A 17331-nucleotide genomic window follows, 5' to 3' on the forward strand; every position below is an offset into this window, starting at 1 on the left:
TCTGGCAGACTGGCCGCAGTAAGAAAAAGTGGCAGACTGGGTGAGCAATTGGGACGAGTAACTATGACTCTCTTAAGGTAGCCAATGCCTCGTTACTTGTGGGTTGGATTAAGAAATCTCGAAAACCCCTTGGAGGAGAAACGACGACTCTTTTATGATACACAACTAGTGAATTATAGTTTCTGGCAGACAAAAACTACACCAAAAAGTAGTAAACTGTGTGAGCAACTCGGAGGATGAAGTATTGCACTATTAAGATAGATACTTTTTCGTCACGAGAGGTATTGACTCAGAGAATACCAGTAACCTATGGAAGGAGTAACGATCAATCTCTTAAGATACACAACGAGTGACATATCGCTTCTGGCAGACTGGCCACAGTAAGAAAAAGTGGCAGACTGGGTGAGCAATGGGGACGTGTAACTATGACTCTCTTAAGGTAGCCAATGCCTCGTTACTTGCGGTTTGGGTTAAGAAATCTCGAATAACCCCTAGGAGGACAAACGATGACTCTTTTATGATACACAACTAGTGACATATCGCTTCTGGCAGACTGGCAAGTACACAAAAAGTAGTAAACTGTGTGAGCAACTCGGAGGAAGATGTATTGCACTATTAAGATAGCCACTTTTTCGTCAAGAGAGGTATTGACTCGGAGAATACCAGTAACCTATGGAAGGAGTAACGATGAATCTCTTAAGATACACAACGAGTGACATATCGCTTCTGGCAGACTGGTCGCAGTAAGGAAAAGTGGCAGACTGGGAGAGCAATTGGGACGAGTAACTATGACTCTCTTAAGGTAGCCAATGCCTCGTTACTTGCGGTTTGGATTAAGAAACCTCGAATAACCCCTAGGAGGAGAAACGATGACTCTTTTATGATACACAACTAGTGAATTATAGTTTCTGGCAGACAAAAACTACACAAAATGCGGTAAACGGTGTGAGCAACTCGGAGGAAGAAGTAATGCACTATTAAGATAGCCACTTTTTCGTCAAGAGAGGTATTGACTCAGAGAATACCAGTAACCTATGGAAGGAGTAACGATTAATCTCTTAAGATACACAACGAGTGACATATCGCTTCTGGCAGACTGGCCGCAGTAAGAAAAAGTGGCAGACTGGGTGAGCAATTGGGACGAGTAACTATGACTCTCTTAAGGTAGCCAATGCCTCGTTACTTGCGGGTAGGATTAAGAAATCTCGAAAACCCCTAGGAGGAGAAACGATGACTCTTTTATGATACACAACTAGTAAATTATACTTTCTGGCACACAAAAACTACACAAAAAGTAGTAAACTGTGTGAGCAACTCGGAGGATGAAGTATTGCACTATTAAGATAGATACTTTTTCGTCACGAGAGGTATTGACTCAGAGAATACCAGTAACCTATGGAAGGAGTAACGATGAATCTCTTAAGATACACAACGAGTGACATATCGCTTCTGGCAGACTGGCCACAGTAAGAAAAAGTGGCAGACTGGGTGAGCAATGGGGACGAGTAACTATGACTCTCTTAAGGTAGCCAATGCCTCGTTACTTGCGGGTTGGATTAAGAAATCTCGAAAACCCCTAGGAGGATAAACGATGACTCTTTTATGATACACAACTAGTGAATTATAGTTTCTGGCAGACAAAAACTACACAAAAAGTAGTAAACTGTGTGAGCAACTCGGAGGATGAAGTATTGCACTATTAAGATAGATACTTTTTCGTCACGAAAGGTATTGACTCAGAGAATACCAGTAACCTATGGAAGGAGTAACGATGAATCTCTTAAGATACACAACGAGTGACATATCGCTTCTGGCAGACTGGCCACAGTAAGAAAAAGTGGCAGACTGGGTGAGCAATGGGGACGAGTAACTATGACTCTCATAAGGTAGCCAATGCCTCGTTACTTGCGGTTTGGGTTAAGAAATCTCGAATAACCCCTAGGAGGACAAACGATGACTCTTTTATGATACACAACTAGTGACATATCGCTTCTGGCAGACTGGCAAGTACACAGAAAGTAGTAAACTGTGTGAGCAACTGGGAGGAAGAAGTATGGCACTATTAAGAATGCCAATGATTAGTCACGAGTAGTATTGAATCAGAGAATACCAGTAACCTATGGAAGGAGTAACGATGAATCCTTTAAGATACACAACGAAAGACATATCGCTTCTGGCAGACTGGCCACAGTAAGAAAAAGTGGCAGACTGGGTGAGCAATGGGGACGAGTAACTATGACTCTCATAAGGTAGCCAATGCCTCGTTACTTGCGGTTTGGATTAAGAAATCTCGAAAACCCCTAGGAGGAGAAACGATGACTCTTTTATGATACACAACTAGTGAATTATAGTTTCTGGCAGACAAAAACTACACAAAAAGTAGTAAACTGTGTGAGCAACTCGGAGGATGAAGTATTGCACTATTAAGATAGATACTTTTTCGTCACGAAAGGTATTGACTCAGAGAATACCAGTAACCTATGGAAGGAGTAACGATGAATCTCTTAAGATACACAACGAGTGACATATCGCTTCTGGCAGACTGGCCACAGTAAGAAAAAGTGGCAGACTGGGTGAGCAATGGGGACGAGTAACTATGACTCTCATAAGGTAGCCAATGCCTCGTTACTTGCAATTTGGGTTAAGAAATCTCGAATAACCCCTAGGAGGACAAACGATGACTCTTTTATGATACACAACTAGTGACATATCGCTTCTGGCAGACTGGCAAGTACACAAAAAGTAGTAAACTGTGTGAGCAACTCGGAGGAAGATGTATTGCACTATTAAGATAGCCACTTTTTCGTCAAGAGAGGTATTGACTCGGAGAATACCAGTAACCTATGGAAGGAGTAACGATGAATCTCTTAAGATACACAACGAGTGACATATCGCTTCTGGCAGACTGGTCGCAGTAAGGAAAAGTGGCAGACTGGGAGAGCAATTGGGACGAGTAACTATGACTCTCTTAAGGTAGCCAATGCCTCGTTACTTGCGGTTTGGATTAAGAAACCTCGAATAACCCCTAGGAGGAGAAACGATGACTCTTTTATGATACACAACTAGTGAATTATAGTTTCTGGCAGACAAAAACTACACAAAAAGTAGTAAACGGTGTGAGCAACTCGGAGGAAGAAGTAATGCACTATTAAGATAGCCACTTTTTCGTCAAGAGAGGTATTGACTCAGAGAATACCAGTAACCTATGGAAGGAGTAACGATGAATCTCTTAAGATACACAACGAGTGACATATCGCTTCTGGCAGACTGGCCACAGTAAGAAAAAGTGGCAGACTGGGTGAGCAATGGGGACGAGTAACTATGACTCTCTTAAGGTAGCCAATGCCTCGTTACTTGCGGGTTGGATTAAGAAATCTCGAATAACCCCTAGGAGGAGAAACGATGACTCTTTTATGATACACAACTAGTGACATATCGCTTGTGGCAGACTGGCAAGTACACAAAAAGTAGTAAACTGTGTGAGCAACTCGGAGGAAGAAGTATTGCACTATTAAGATAGCCACTTTTTCGTCAAGAGAGGTATTGACTCGGAGAATACCAGTAACCTATGGAAGGAGTAACGATGAATCTCTTAAGATACACAACGAGTGACATATCGCTTCTGGCAGACTGGCCGCAGTAAGGAAAAGTGGCAGACTGGGTGAGCAATTGGGACGAGTAACTATGACTCTCTTAAGGTAGCCAATGCCTCGTTACTTGCGGTATGGATGAAGAAATCTCGAATAACCCCTAGGAGGAGAAACGATGACTCTTTTATGATGCACAACTAGTGAATTATAGTTTCTGGCAGACAAAAACTACACAAAAAGCAGTAAACTGTGTGAGCAACTCGGAGGAAGAAGTATTGCACTATTAGGATAGCCACTTTTTCGTCAAGAGAGGTATTGACTCAGAGAATACCAGTAACCTATGGAAGGAGTAACGATGAATCTCTTAAGATACACAACGAGTGACATATCGCTTCTGGCAGACTGGCCGCAGTAAGAAAAAGTGGCAGACTGGGTGAGCATTGGGGACGAGTAACTATGACTCTCTTAAGGTAGCCAATGCCTCGTTACTTGCGGTTTCGATTAAGAAATCTCGAATAATCCCTAGGAGGTGAAACGATAACTCTTTTATGTTACACAACTAGTGACATATCGCTTCTGGCAGACTGGCAAGTACACAAAAAGAAGTAAACTGTGTGAGCAACTGGGAGGAAGAAGTATGGCACTATTAAGAATGCCAATGATTCGTCACGAGTAGTATTGAATCAGAGAATACCAGTAACCTATGGAAGGAGTTACGATGAATCCTTTAAGATACACAACGAGTGACATATCGCTTCTGGCAGACTGGCCGCAGTAAGAAAAAGTGGCAGACTGGGTGAGCAATTGGGACGAGTAACTATGACTCTCTTAAGGTAGCCAATGCCTCGTTACTTGCGGGTTGGATTAAGAAATCTCGAAAACCCCTAGGAGGAGAAACGATGACTCTTTTATGATACACAACTAGTGAATTATAGTTTCTGGCAGACAAAAACTACACAAAAAGTAGTAAACTGTGTGAGCAACTCGGAGGATGAAGTATTGCACTATTAAGATAGCCACTTTTTCGTCACGAGAGGTATTGACTCAGAGAATACCAGTAACCTATGGAAGGAGTAACGATGAATCTCTTAAGATACACAACGAGTGACATATCGCTTCTATCAGACTGGTCACAGTAAGAAAAAGTGGCAGACTGGGTGAGCAATGGGGACGAGTAACTATGACTCTCTTAAGGTAGCCAATGCCTCGTTACTTGCGGTTTGGATTAAGAAATCTCGAATAACCCCTAGGAGGAGAAACGATGACTCTTTTATGATACACAACTAGTGAATTATAGTTTCTGGCAGACAAAAACTACACAAAAAGCAGTAAACTGTGTGAGCAACTCGGAGGAAGAAGTATTGCACTATTAAGATAGCCACTTTTTCGTCAAGAGAGGTATTGACTCAGAGAATACCAGTAACCTATGGAAGGAGTAACGATGAATCTCTCAAGATACACAACGAGTGACATATCGCTTCTGGCAGACTGGCCGCAGTAAGAAAAAGTGGCAGACTGGGTGAGCAATGGGGACGAGAAACTATGACTCTCTTAAGGTAGCCAATGCCTCGTTACTTGCGGTTTCGATTAAGAAATCTCGAATAATCCCTAGGAGGTGAAACGATAACTCTTTTATGTTACACAACTAGTGACATATCGTTTCTGGCAGACTGGCAGGTACACAAAAAGTAGTAAACTGTGTGAGCAACTGGGAGGAAGAAGTATGGCACTATTAAGAATGCCAATGATTCGTCACGAGTAGTATTGAATCAGAGAATACCAGTAACCTATGGAAGGAGTAACGATGAATCTCTTAAGATACACAACGAGTGACATATCGCTTCTGGCAGACTGGCCGCAGTAAGAAAAAGTGGCAGACTGGGTGAGCAATTGGGACGAGTAACTATGACTCTCTTAAGGTAGCCAATGCCTCTTTACTTGTGGGTTGGATTAAGAAATCTCGAAAACCCCTAGGAGGAGAAACGATGACTCTTTTATGATACACAACAAGTGAATTATAGTTTCTGGCAGACAAAAACTACACAAAAAGTTGTAAACTGTTTGAGCAACTCGGAGGATGAAGTATTGCACTATTAAGATAGATACTTTTTCGTCACGAGAGGTATTGACTCAGAGAATACCAGTAACCTATGGAAGGAGTAACGATGAATGTCTTAAGATACACAACGAGTGACATATCGCTTCTGGCAGACTGGCCGCAGTAAGAAAAAGTGGCAGACTGGGTGAGCAATGGGGACGAGTAACTATGACTCTCTTAAGGTTGCCAATGCCTTGTTACTTGCGGTTTCGATTAAGAAATCTCGAATAATCCCTAGGAGGTGAAACGATAACTCTTTTATGTTACACAACTAGTGACATATCGCTTCTGGCAGACTGGCAAGTACACAAAAAGTAGTAAACTGTGTGAGCAACTGGGAGGAAGAAGTATGGCACTATTAAGAATGCCAATGATTCGTCACGAGTAGTATTGAATCAGAGAATACCAGTAACCTATGGAAGGAGTTACGATGAATCCTTTAAGATACACAACGAGTGACATATCGCTTCTGGCAGACTGGCCGCAGTAAGAAAAAGTGGCAGACTGGGTGAGCAATTGGGACGAGTAAGTATGACTCTCTTAAGGTAGCCAATGCCTCGTTACTTGCGGGTTGGATGAAGAAATCTCGAAAACCCCTAGGAGGAGAAACGATGACTCTTTTATGATACACAACTAGTGAATTATAGTTTCTGGCAGACAAAAACTACACAAAAAGTAGTAAACTGTGTGAGCAACTCGGAGGATGAAGTATTGCACTATTAAGATAGATACTTTTTCGTCACGAGAGGTATTGACTCAGAGAATACCAGTAACCTATGGAAAGAGTAACGATGAATCTCTTAAGATACACAACGAGTGACATATCGCTTCTGGCAGACTGGCCACAGTAAGAAAAAGTGGCAGACTGGGTGAGCAATGGGGACGAGTAACTATGACTCTCTTAAGGTAGCCAATGCCTCGTTACTTGCGGTTTGGATTAAGAAATCTCGAATAACCCCTAGGAGGAGGAACGATGACTCTTTTATGATACACAACTAGTGAATTATAGTTTCTGGCAGACAAAAACTACACAAAAAGCAGTAAACTGTTTGAGCAACTCGGAGGAAGAAGTATTGCACTATTAAGGTAGCCACTTTTTCGTCTAGAGAGGTATTGACTCAGAGAATACCAGTAACCTATGGAAGGAGTAACGATGAATCTCTCAAGATACACAACGAGTGACATATCGCTTCTGGCAGACTGGCCGCAGTAAGAAAAAGTGGCAGACTGGGTGAGCAATGGGGACGAGAAACTATGACTCTCTTAAGGTAGCCAATGCCTCGTTACTTGCGGTTTCGATTAAGAAATCTCGAATAATCCCTAGGAGGTGAAACGATAACTCTTTTATGTTACACAACTAGTGACATATCGCTTCTGGCAGACTGGCTAGTACACAAAAAGTAGTAGACTGTGTGAACAACTGGGAGGATGAAGTATGGCACTATTAAGAATGCCAATGATTCGTCACGAGTAGTATTGAATCAGAGAATACCAGTAACCTATGGAAGGAGTAACGATGAATCTCTTAAGATACACAACGAGTGACATATCGCTTCTGGCAGACTGGCCGCAGTAAGAAAAAGTGGCAGACTGGGTGAGCAATTGGGACGAGTAACTATGACTCTCTTAAGGTAGCCAATGCCTCGTTACTTGTGGGTTGGATTAAGAAATCTCGAAAACCCCTAGGAGGAGAAACGACGACTCTTTTATGATCCACAACTAGTGAATTATAGTTTCTGGCAGACAAAAACTACACCAAAAAGTAGTAAACTGTGTGAGCAACTCGGAGGATGAAGTATTGCACTATTAAGATAGATACTTTTTCGTCACGAGAGGTATTGACTCAGAGAATACCAGTAACCTATGGAAGGAGTAACGATGAATCTCTTAAGATACACAACGAGTGACATATCGCTTCTGGCAGACTGGCCACAGTAAGAAAAAGTGGCAGACTGGGTGAGCAATGGGGACGAGTAACTATGACTCTCTTAAGGTAGCCAATGCCTCGTTACTTGCGGTTTGGGTTAAGAAATCTCGAATAACCCCTAGGAGGACAAACGATGACTCTTTTATGATACACAACTAGTGACATATCGCTTCTGGCAGACTGGCAAGTACACAAAAAGTAGTAAACTGTGTGAGCAACTCGGAGGAAGATGTATTGCACTATTAAGATAGCCACTTTTTCGTCAAGAGAGGTATTGACTCGGAGAATACCAGTAACCTATGGAAGGAGTAACGATGAATCTCTTAAGATACACAACGAGTGACATATCGCTTCTGGCAGACTGGTCGCAGTAAGAAAAAGAGGCAGACTGGGAGAGCAATTGGGACGAGTAACTATGACTCTCTTAAGGTAGCCAATGAATCGTTACTTGCGGTTTGGATTAAGAAACCTCGAATAACCCCTAGGAGGAGAAACGATGACTCTTTTATGATACACAACTAGTGAATTATAGTTTCTGGCAGACAAAAACTACACAAAAAGCAGTAAACGGTGTGAGCAACTCGGAGGAAGAAGTAATGCACTATTAAGATAGCCACTTTTTCGTCAAGAGAGGTATTGACTCAGAGAATACCAGTAACCTATGGAAGGAGTAACGATTAATCTCTTAAGATACACAACGAGTGACATATCGCTTCTGGCAGACTGGCCGCAGTAAGAAAAAGTGGCAGACTGGGTGAGCAATTGGGACGAGTAACTATGACTCTCTTAAGGTAGCCAATGCCTCGTTACTTGCGGGTTGGATTAAGAAATCTCGAAAACCCCTAGGAGGAGAAACGATGACTCTTTTATGATACACAACTAGTGAATTATAGTTTCTGGCAGACAAAAACTACACAAAAAGTAGTAAACTGTGTGAGCAACTCGGAGGATGAAGTATTGCACTATTAAGATAGATACTTTTTCGTCACGAGAGGTATTGACTCAGAGAATACCAGTAACCTATGGAAGGAGTAACGATGAATCTCTTAAGATACACAACGAGTAACATATCGCTTCTGGCAGACTGGCCACAGTAAGAAAAAGTGGCAGACTGGGTGAGCAATGGGGACGAGTAACTATGACTCTCTTAAGGTAGCCAATGCCTCGTTACTTGCGGTTTCGATTAAGAAATCTCGAATAATCCCTAGGAGGTGAAACGATAACTCTTTTATGTTACACAACTAGTGACATATCGCTTCTGGCAGACTGGCAAGTACACAGAAAGTAGTAAACTGTGTGAGCAACTGGGAGGAAGAAGTATGGCACTATTAAGAATGCCAATGATTAGTCACGAGTAGTATTGAATCAGAGAATACCAGTAACCTATGTAAGGAGTAACGATGAATCTCTTAAGATACACAAAGAGTGACATATCGCTTCTGGCAGACTGGCCGCAGAAAGAAAAAGTGGCAGACTGGGTGAGCAATTGGGACGAGTAACTATGACTCTCTTAAGGTAGCCAATGCCTCGTTACTTGCGGGTTGGATTAAGAAATCTCGAAAACCCCTAGGAGGAGAAACGATGACTCTTTTATGATACACAACTAGTGAATTATAGTTTCTGGGAGACAAAAACTACACAAAAAGTAGTAAACTGTGTGAGCAACTCGGAGGATGAAGTATTGCAATATTAAGATAGATACTTTTTCGTCACGAGAGGTATTGACTCAGAGAATACCAGTAACCTATGGAAGGAGTAACGATGAATCTCTTAAGATACACAACGAGTGACATATCGCTTCTGGCAGACTGGCCACAGTAAGAAAAAGTGGCAGACTGGGTGAGCAATGGGGACGAGTAACTATGACTCTCTTAAGGTAGCCAATGCCTCGTTACTTGCGGTTTGGGTTAAGAAATCTCGAATAACCCCTAGGAGGAGAAACGATGACTCTTTTATGATACACAACTAGTGACATATCGCTTGTGGCAGACTGGCAAGTACACAAAAAGTAGTAAACTGTGTGAGCAACTCGGAGGAAGAAGTATTGCACTATTAAAATAGCCACTTTTTCGTCAAGAGAGGTATTGACTCGGAGAATACCAGTAACCTATGGAAGGAGTAACGATGAATCTCTTAAGATACACAACGAGTGACATATCGCTTCTGGCAGACTGGCCGCAGTAAGGAAAAGTGGCAGACTGGGAGAGCAATTGGGACGAGTAACTATGACTCTCTTAAGGTAGCCAATGCCTCGTTACTTGCGGTATGGATGAAGAAATCTCGAATAACCCCTAGGAGGAGAAACGATGACTCTTTTATGATGCACAACTAGTGAATTATAGTTTCTGGCAGACAAAAACTACACAAAAAGCAGTAAACTGTGTGAGCAACTCGGAGGAAGAAGTATTGCACTATTAGGATAGCCACTTTTTCGTCAAGAGAGGTATTGACTCAGAGAATACCAGTAACCTATGGAAGGAGTAACGATGAATCTCTTAAGATACACAACGAGTGACATATCGCTTCTGGCAGACTGGCCGCAGTAAGAAAAAGTGGCAGACTGGGTGAGCAATGGGGACGAGTAACTATGACTCTCTTAAGGTAGCCAATGCCTCGTTACTTGCGGTTTCGATTAAGAAATCTCGAATAATCCCTAGGAGGTGAAACGATAACTCTTTTATGTTACACAACTAGTGACATATCGCTTCTGGCAGACTGGCAAGTACACAAAAAGAAGTAAACTGTGTGAGCAACTGGGAGGAAGAAGTATGGCACTATCAAGAATGCCAATGATTCGTCACGAGTAGTATTGAATCAGAGAATACCAGTAACCTATGGAAGGAGTTGCGATGAATCCTTTAAGATACACAACGAGTGACATATCGCTTCTGGCAGACTGGCCGCAGTAAGAAAAAGTGGCAGACTGGGTGAGCAATTGGGACGAGTAACTATGACTCTCTTAAGGTAGCCAATGCCTCGTTACTTGCGGGTTGGATTAAGAAATCTCGAAAACCCCTAGGAGGAGAAACGATGACTCTTTTATGATACACAACTAGTGAATTATAGTTTCTGGCAGACAAAAACTACACAAAAAGTAGTAAACTGTGTGAGCAACTCGGAGGATGAAGTATTGCACTATTAAGATAGCCACTTTTTCGTCACGAGAGGTATTGACTCAGAGAATACCAGTAACCTATGGAAGGAGTAACGATGAATCTCTTAAGATACACAACGAGTGACATATCGCTTCTGGCAGACTGGTCACAGTAAGAAAAAGTGGCAGACTGGGTGAGCAATGGGGACGAGTAACTATGACTCTCTTAAGGTAGCCAATGCCTCGTTACTTGCGGTTTGGATTAAGAAATCTCGAATAACCCCTAGGAGGAGAAACGATGACTCTTTTATGATACACAACTAGTGAATTATAGTTTCTGGCAGACAAAAACTACACAAAAAGCAGTAAACTGTGTGAGCAACTCGGAGGAAGAAGTATTGCACTATTAAGATAGCCACTTTTTCGTCAAGAGAGGTATTGACTCAGAGAATACCAGTAACCTATGGAAGGAGTAACGATGAATCTCTCAAGATACACAACGAGTGACATATCGCTTCTGGCAGACTGGCCGCAGTAAGAAAAAGTGGCAGACTGGGTGAGCAATGGGGACGAGAAACTATGACTCTCTTAAGGTAGCCAATGCCTCGTTACTTGCGGTTTCGATTAAGAAATCTCGAATAATCCCTAGGAGGTGAAACGATAACTCTTTTATGTTACACAACTAGTGACATATCGTTTCTGGCAGACTGGCAGGTACACAAAAAGTAGTAAACTGTGTGAGCAACTGGGAGGAAGAAGTATGGCACTATTAAGAATGCCAATGATTCGTCACGAGTAGTATTGAATCAGAGAATACCAGTAACCTATGGAAGGAGTAACGATGAATCTCTTAAGATACACAACGAGTGACATATCGCTTCTGGCAGACTGGCCGCAGTAAGAAAAAGTGGCAGACTGGGTGAGCAATTGGGACGAGTAACTATGACTCTCTTAAGGTAGCCAATGCCTCGTTACTTGTGGGTTGGATTAAGAAATCTCGAAAACCCCTAGGAGGAGAAACGATGACTCTTTTATGATACACAACAAGTGAATTATAGTTTCTGGCAGACAAAAACTACACAAAAAGTTGTAAACTGTTTGAGCAACTCGGAGGATGAAGTATTGCACTATTAAGATAGATACTTTTTCGTCACGAGAGGTATTGACTCAGAGAATACCAGTAACCTATGGAAGGAGTAACGATGAATCTCTTAAGATACACAACGAGTGACATATCGCTTCTGGCAGACTGGCCGCAGTAAGAAAAAGTGGCAGACTGGGTGAGCAATGGGGACGAGTAACTATGACTCTCTTAAGGTTGCCAATGCCTCGTTACTTGCGGTTTCGATTAAGAAATCTCGAATAATCCCTAGGAGGTGAAACGATAACTCTTTTATGTTACACAACTAGTGACATATCGCTTCTGGCAGACTGGCAAGTACACAAAAAGTAGTAAACTGTGTGAGCAACTGGGAGGAAGAAGTATGGCACTATTAAGAATGCCAATGATTCGTCACGAGTAGTATTGAATCAGAGAATACCAGTAACCTATGGAAGGAGTTACGATGAATCCTTTAAGATACACAACGAGTGACATATCGCTTCTGGCAGACTGGCCGCAGTAAGAAAAAGTGGCAGACTGGGTGAGCAATTGGGACGAGTAAGTATGACTCTCTTAAGGTAGCCAATGCCTCGTTACTTGCGGGTTGGATTAAGAAATCTCGAAAACCCCTAGGAGGAGAAACGATGACTCTTTTATGATACACAACTAGTGAATTATAGTTTCTGGCAGACAAAAACTACACAAAAAGTAGTAAACTGTGTGAGCAACTCGGAGGAAGAAGTATTGCACTTTTAAGATAGCCACTTTTTCGTCAAGAGAGGTATTGACTCAGAGAATACCAGTAACCTATGGAAGGAGTAACGATGAATCTCTCAAGATACACAACGAGTGACATATCGCTTCTGGCAGACTGGCCGCAGTAAGAAAAAGTGGCAGACTGGGTGAGCAATGGGGACGAGAAACTATGACTCTCTTAAGGTAGCCAATGCCTCGTTACTTGCGGTTTCGATTAAGAAATCTCGAATAATCCCTAGGAGGTGAAACGATAACTCTTTTATGTTACACAACTAGTGACATATCGTTTCTGGCAGACTGGCAGGTACACAAAAAGTAGTAAACTGTGTGAGCAACTGGGAGGAAGAAGTATGGCACTATTAAGAATGCCCATGATTCGTCACGAGTAGTATTGAATCAGAGAATACCAGTAACCTATGGAAGGAGTAACGATGAATCTCTTAAGATACACAACGAGTGACATATCGCTTCTGGCAGACTGGCCGCAGTAAGAAAAAGTGGCAGACTGGGTGAGCAATTGGGACGAGTAACTATGACTCTCTTAAGGTAGCCAATGCCTCGTTACTTGTGGGTTGGATTAAGAAATCTCGAAAACCCCTAGGAGGAGAAACGATGACTCTTTTATGATACACAACAAGTGAATTATAGTTTCTGGCAGACAAAAACTACACAAAAAGTTGTAAACTGTTTGAGCAACTCGGAGGATGAAGTATTGCACTATTAAGATAGATACTTTTTCGTCACGAGAGGTATTGACTCAGAGAATACCAGTAACCTATGGAAGGAGTAACGATGAATCTCTTAAGATACACAACGAGTGACATATCGCTTCTGGCAGACTGGCCGCAGTAAGAAAAAGTGGCAGACTGGGTGAGCAATGGGGACGAGTAACTATGACTCTCTTAAGGTTGCCAATGCCTCGTTACTTGCGGTTTCGATTAAGAAATCTCGAATAATCCCTAGGAGGTGAAACGATAACTCTTTTATGTTACACAACTAGTGACATATCGCTTCTGGCAGACTGGCAAGTACACAAAAAGTAGTAAACTGTGTGAGCAACTGGGAGGAAGAAGTATGGCACTATTAAGAATGCCAATGATTCGTCACGAGTAGTATTGAATCAGAGAATACCAGTAACCTATGGAAGGAGTTACGATGAATCCTTTAAGATACACAACGAGTGACATATCGCTTCTGGCAGACTGGCCGCAGTAAGAAAAAGTGGCAGACTGGGTGAGCAATTGGGACGAGTAAGTATGACTCTCTTAAGGTAGCCAATGCCTCGTTACTTGCGGGTTGGATTAAGAAATCTCGAAAACCCCTAGGAGGAGAAACGATGACTCTTTTATGATACACAACTAGTGAATTATAGTTTCTGGCAGACAAAAACTACACAAAAAGTAGTAAACTGTGTGAGCAACTCGGAGGAAGAAGTATTGCACTTTTAAGATAGCCACTTTTTCGTCAAGAGAGGTATTGACTCAGAGAATACCAGTAACCTATGGAAGGAGTAACGATGAATCTCTCAAGATACACAACGAGTGACATATCGCTTCTGGCAGACTGGCCGCAGTAAGAAAAAGTGGCAGACTGGGTGAGCAATGGGGACGAGAAACTATGTCTCTCTTAAGGTAGCCAATGCCTCGTTACTTGCGGTTTCGATTAAGAAATCTCGAATAATCCATAGGAGGTGAAACGATAACTCTTTTATGTTACACAACTAGTGACATATCGTTTCTGGCAGACTGGCAGGTACACAAAAAGTAGTAAACTGTGTGAGCAACTGGGAGGAAGAAGTATGGCACTATTAAGAATGCCAATGATTCGTCACGAGTAGTATTGAATCAGAGAATACCAGTAACCTATGGAAGGAGTAACGATGAATCTCTTAAGATACACAACGAGTGACATATCGCTTCTGGCAGACTGGCCGCAGTAAGAAAAAGTGGCAGACTGGGTGAGCAATTGGGACGAGTAACTATGACTCTCTTAAGGTAGCCAATGCCTCGTTACTTGTGGGTTGGATTAAGAAATCTCGAAAACCCCTAGGAGGAGAAACGATGACTCTTTTATGATACACAACAAGTGAATTATAGTTTCTGGCAGACAAAAACTACACAAAAAGTTGTAAACTGTTTGAGCAACTCGGAGGATGAAGTATTGCACTATTAAGATAGATACTTTTTCGTCACGAGAGGTATTGACTCAGAGAATACCAGTAACCTATGGAAGGAGTAACGATGAATCTCTTAAGATACACAACGAGTGACATATCGCTTCTGGCAGACTGGCCGCAGTAAGAAAAAGTGGCAGACAGGGTGAGCAATGGGGACGAGTAACTATGACTCTCTTAAGGTTGCCAATGCCTCGTTACTTGCGGTTTCGATTAAGAAATCTCGAATAATCCCTAGGAGGTGAAACGATAACTCTTTTATGTTACACAACTAGTGACATATCGCTTCTGGCAGACTGGCAAGTACACAAAAAGTAGTAAACTGTGTGAGCAACTGGGAGGAAGAAGTATGGCACTATTAAGAATGCCAATGATTCGTCACGAGTAGTATTGAATCAGAGAATACCAGTAACCTATGGAAGGAGTTACGATGAATCCTTTAAGATACACAACGAGTGACATATCGCTTCTGGCAGACTGGCCGCAGTAAGAAAAAGTGGCAGACTGGGTGAGCAATTGGGACGAGTAAGTATGACTCTCTTAAGGTAGCCAATGCCTCGTTACTTGCGGGTTGGATTAAGAAATCTCGAAAACCCCTAGGAGGAGAAACGATGACTCTTTTATGATACACAACTAGTGAATTATAGTTTCTGGCAGACAAAAACTACACAAAAAGTAGTAAACTGTGTGAGCAACTCGGAGGATGAAGTATTGCACTATTAAGATAGATACTTTTTCGTCACGAGAGGTATTGACTCAGAGAATACCAGTAACCTATGGAAAGAGTAACGATGAATCTCTTAAGATACACAACGAGTGACATATCGCTTCTGGCAGACTGGCCACAGTAAGAAAAAGTGGCAGACTGGGTGAGCAATGGGGACGAGTAACTATGACTCTCTTAAGGTAGCCAATGCCTCGTTACTTGCGGTTTGGATTAAGAAATCTCGAATAACCCCTAGGAGGAGGAACGATGACTCTTTTATGATACACAACTAGTGAATTATAGTTTCTGGCAGACAAAAACTACACAAAAAGCAGTAAACTGTTTGAGCAACTCGGAGGAAGAAGTATTGCACTATTAAGGTAGCCACTTTTTCGTCTAGAGAGGTATTGACTCAGAGAATACCAGTAACCTATGGAAGGAGTAACGATGAATCTCTCAAGATACACAACGAGTGACATATCGCTTCTGGCAGACTGGCCGCAGTAAGAAAAAGTGGCAGACTGGGTGAGCAATGGGGACGAGAAACTATGACTCTCTTAAGGTAGCCAATGCCTCGTTACTTGCGGTTTCGATTAAGAAATCTCGAATAATCCCTAGGAGGTGAAACGATAACTCTTTTATGTTACACAACTAGTGACATATCGCTTCTGGCAGACTGGCTAGTACACAAAAAGTAGTAGACTGTGTGAACAACTGGGAGGATGAAGTATGGCACTATTAAGAATGCCAATGATTCGTCACGAGTAGTATTGAATCAGAGAATACCAGTAACCTATGGAAGGAGTAACGATGAATCTCTTAAGATACACAACGAGTGACATATCGCTTCTGGCAGACTGGCAAGTACACAAAAAGTAGTAAACTGTGTGAGCAACTCGGAGGAAGATGTATTGCACTATTAAGATAGCCACTTTTTCGTCAAGAGAGGTATTGACTCGGAGAATACCAGTAACCTATGGAAGGAGTAACGATGAATCTCTTAAGATACACAACGAGTGACATATCGCTTCTGGCAGACTGGTCGCAGTAAGAAAAAGAGGCAGACTGGGAGAGCAATTGGGACGAGTAACTATGACTCTCTTAAGGTAGCCAATGAATCGTTACTTGCGGTTTGGATTAAGAAACCTCGAATAACCCCTAGGAGGAGAAACGATGACTCTTTTATGATACACAACTAGTGAATTATAGTTTCTGGCAGACAAAAACTACACAAAAAGCAGTAAACGGTGTGAGCAACTCGGAGGAAGAAGTAATGCACTATTAAGATAGCCACTTTTTCGTCAAGAGAGGTATTGACTCAGAGAATACCAGTAACCTATGGAAGGAGTAACGATTAATCTCTTAAGATACACAACGAGTGACATATCGCTTCTGGCAGACTGGCCGCAGTAAGAAAAAGTGGCAGACTGGGTGAGCAATTGGGACGAGTAACTATGACTCTCTTAAGGTAGCCAATGCCTCGTTACTTGCGGGTTGGATTAAGAAATCTCGAAAACCCCTAGGAGGAGAAACGATGACTCTTTTATGATACACAACTAGTGAATTATAGTTTCTGGCAGACAAAAACTACACAAAAAGTAGTAAACTGTGTGAGCAACTCGGAGGATGAAGTATTGCACTATTAAGATAGATACTTTTTCGTCACGAGAGGAATTGACTCAGAGAATACCAGTAACCTATGGAAGGAGTAACGATGAATCTCTTAAGATACACAACGAGTACCATATCGCTTCTGGCAGACTGGCCACAGTAAGAAAAAGTGGCAGACTGGGTGAGCAATGGGGACGAGTAACTATGACTCTATTAAGGTAGCCAATGCCTCGTTACTTGCGGTTTCGATTAAGAAATCTCGAATAATCCCTAG

The sequence above is a fragment of the Schistocerca gregaria genome, chromosome 1 (genome assembly GCF_023897955.1).
Source record: "Schistocerca gregaria isolate iqSchGreg1 chromosome 1, iqSchGreg1.2, whole genome shotgun sequence".
Classification (NCBI taxonomy): Eukaryota; Metazoa; Arthropoda; class Insecta; order Orthoptera; family Acrididae; genus Schistocerca; species Schistocerca gregaria.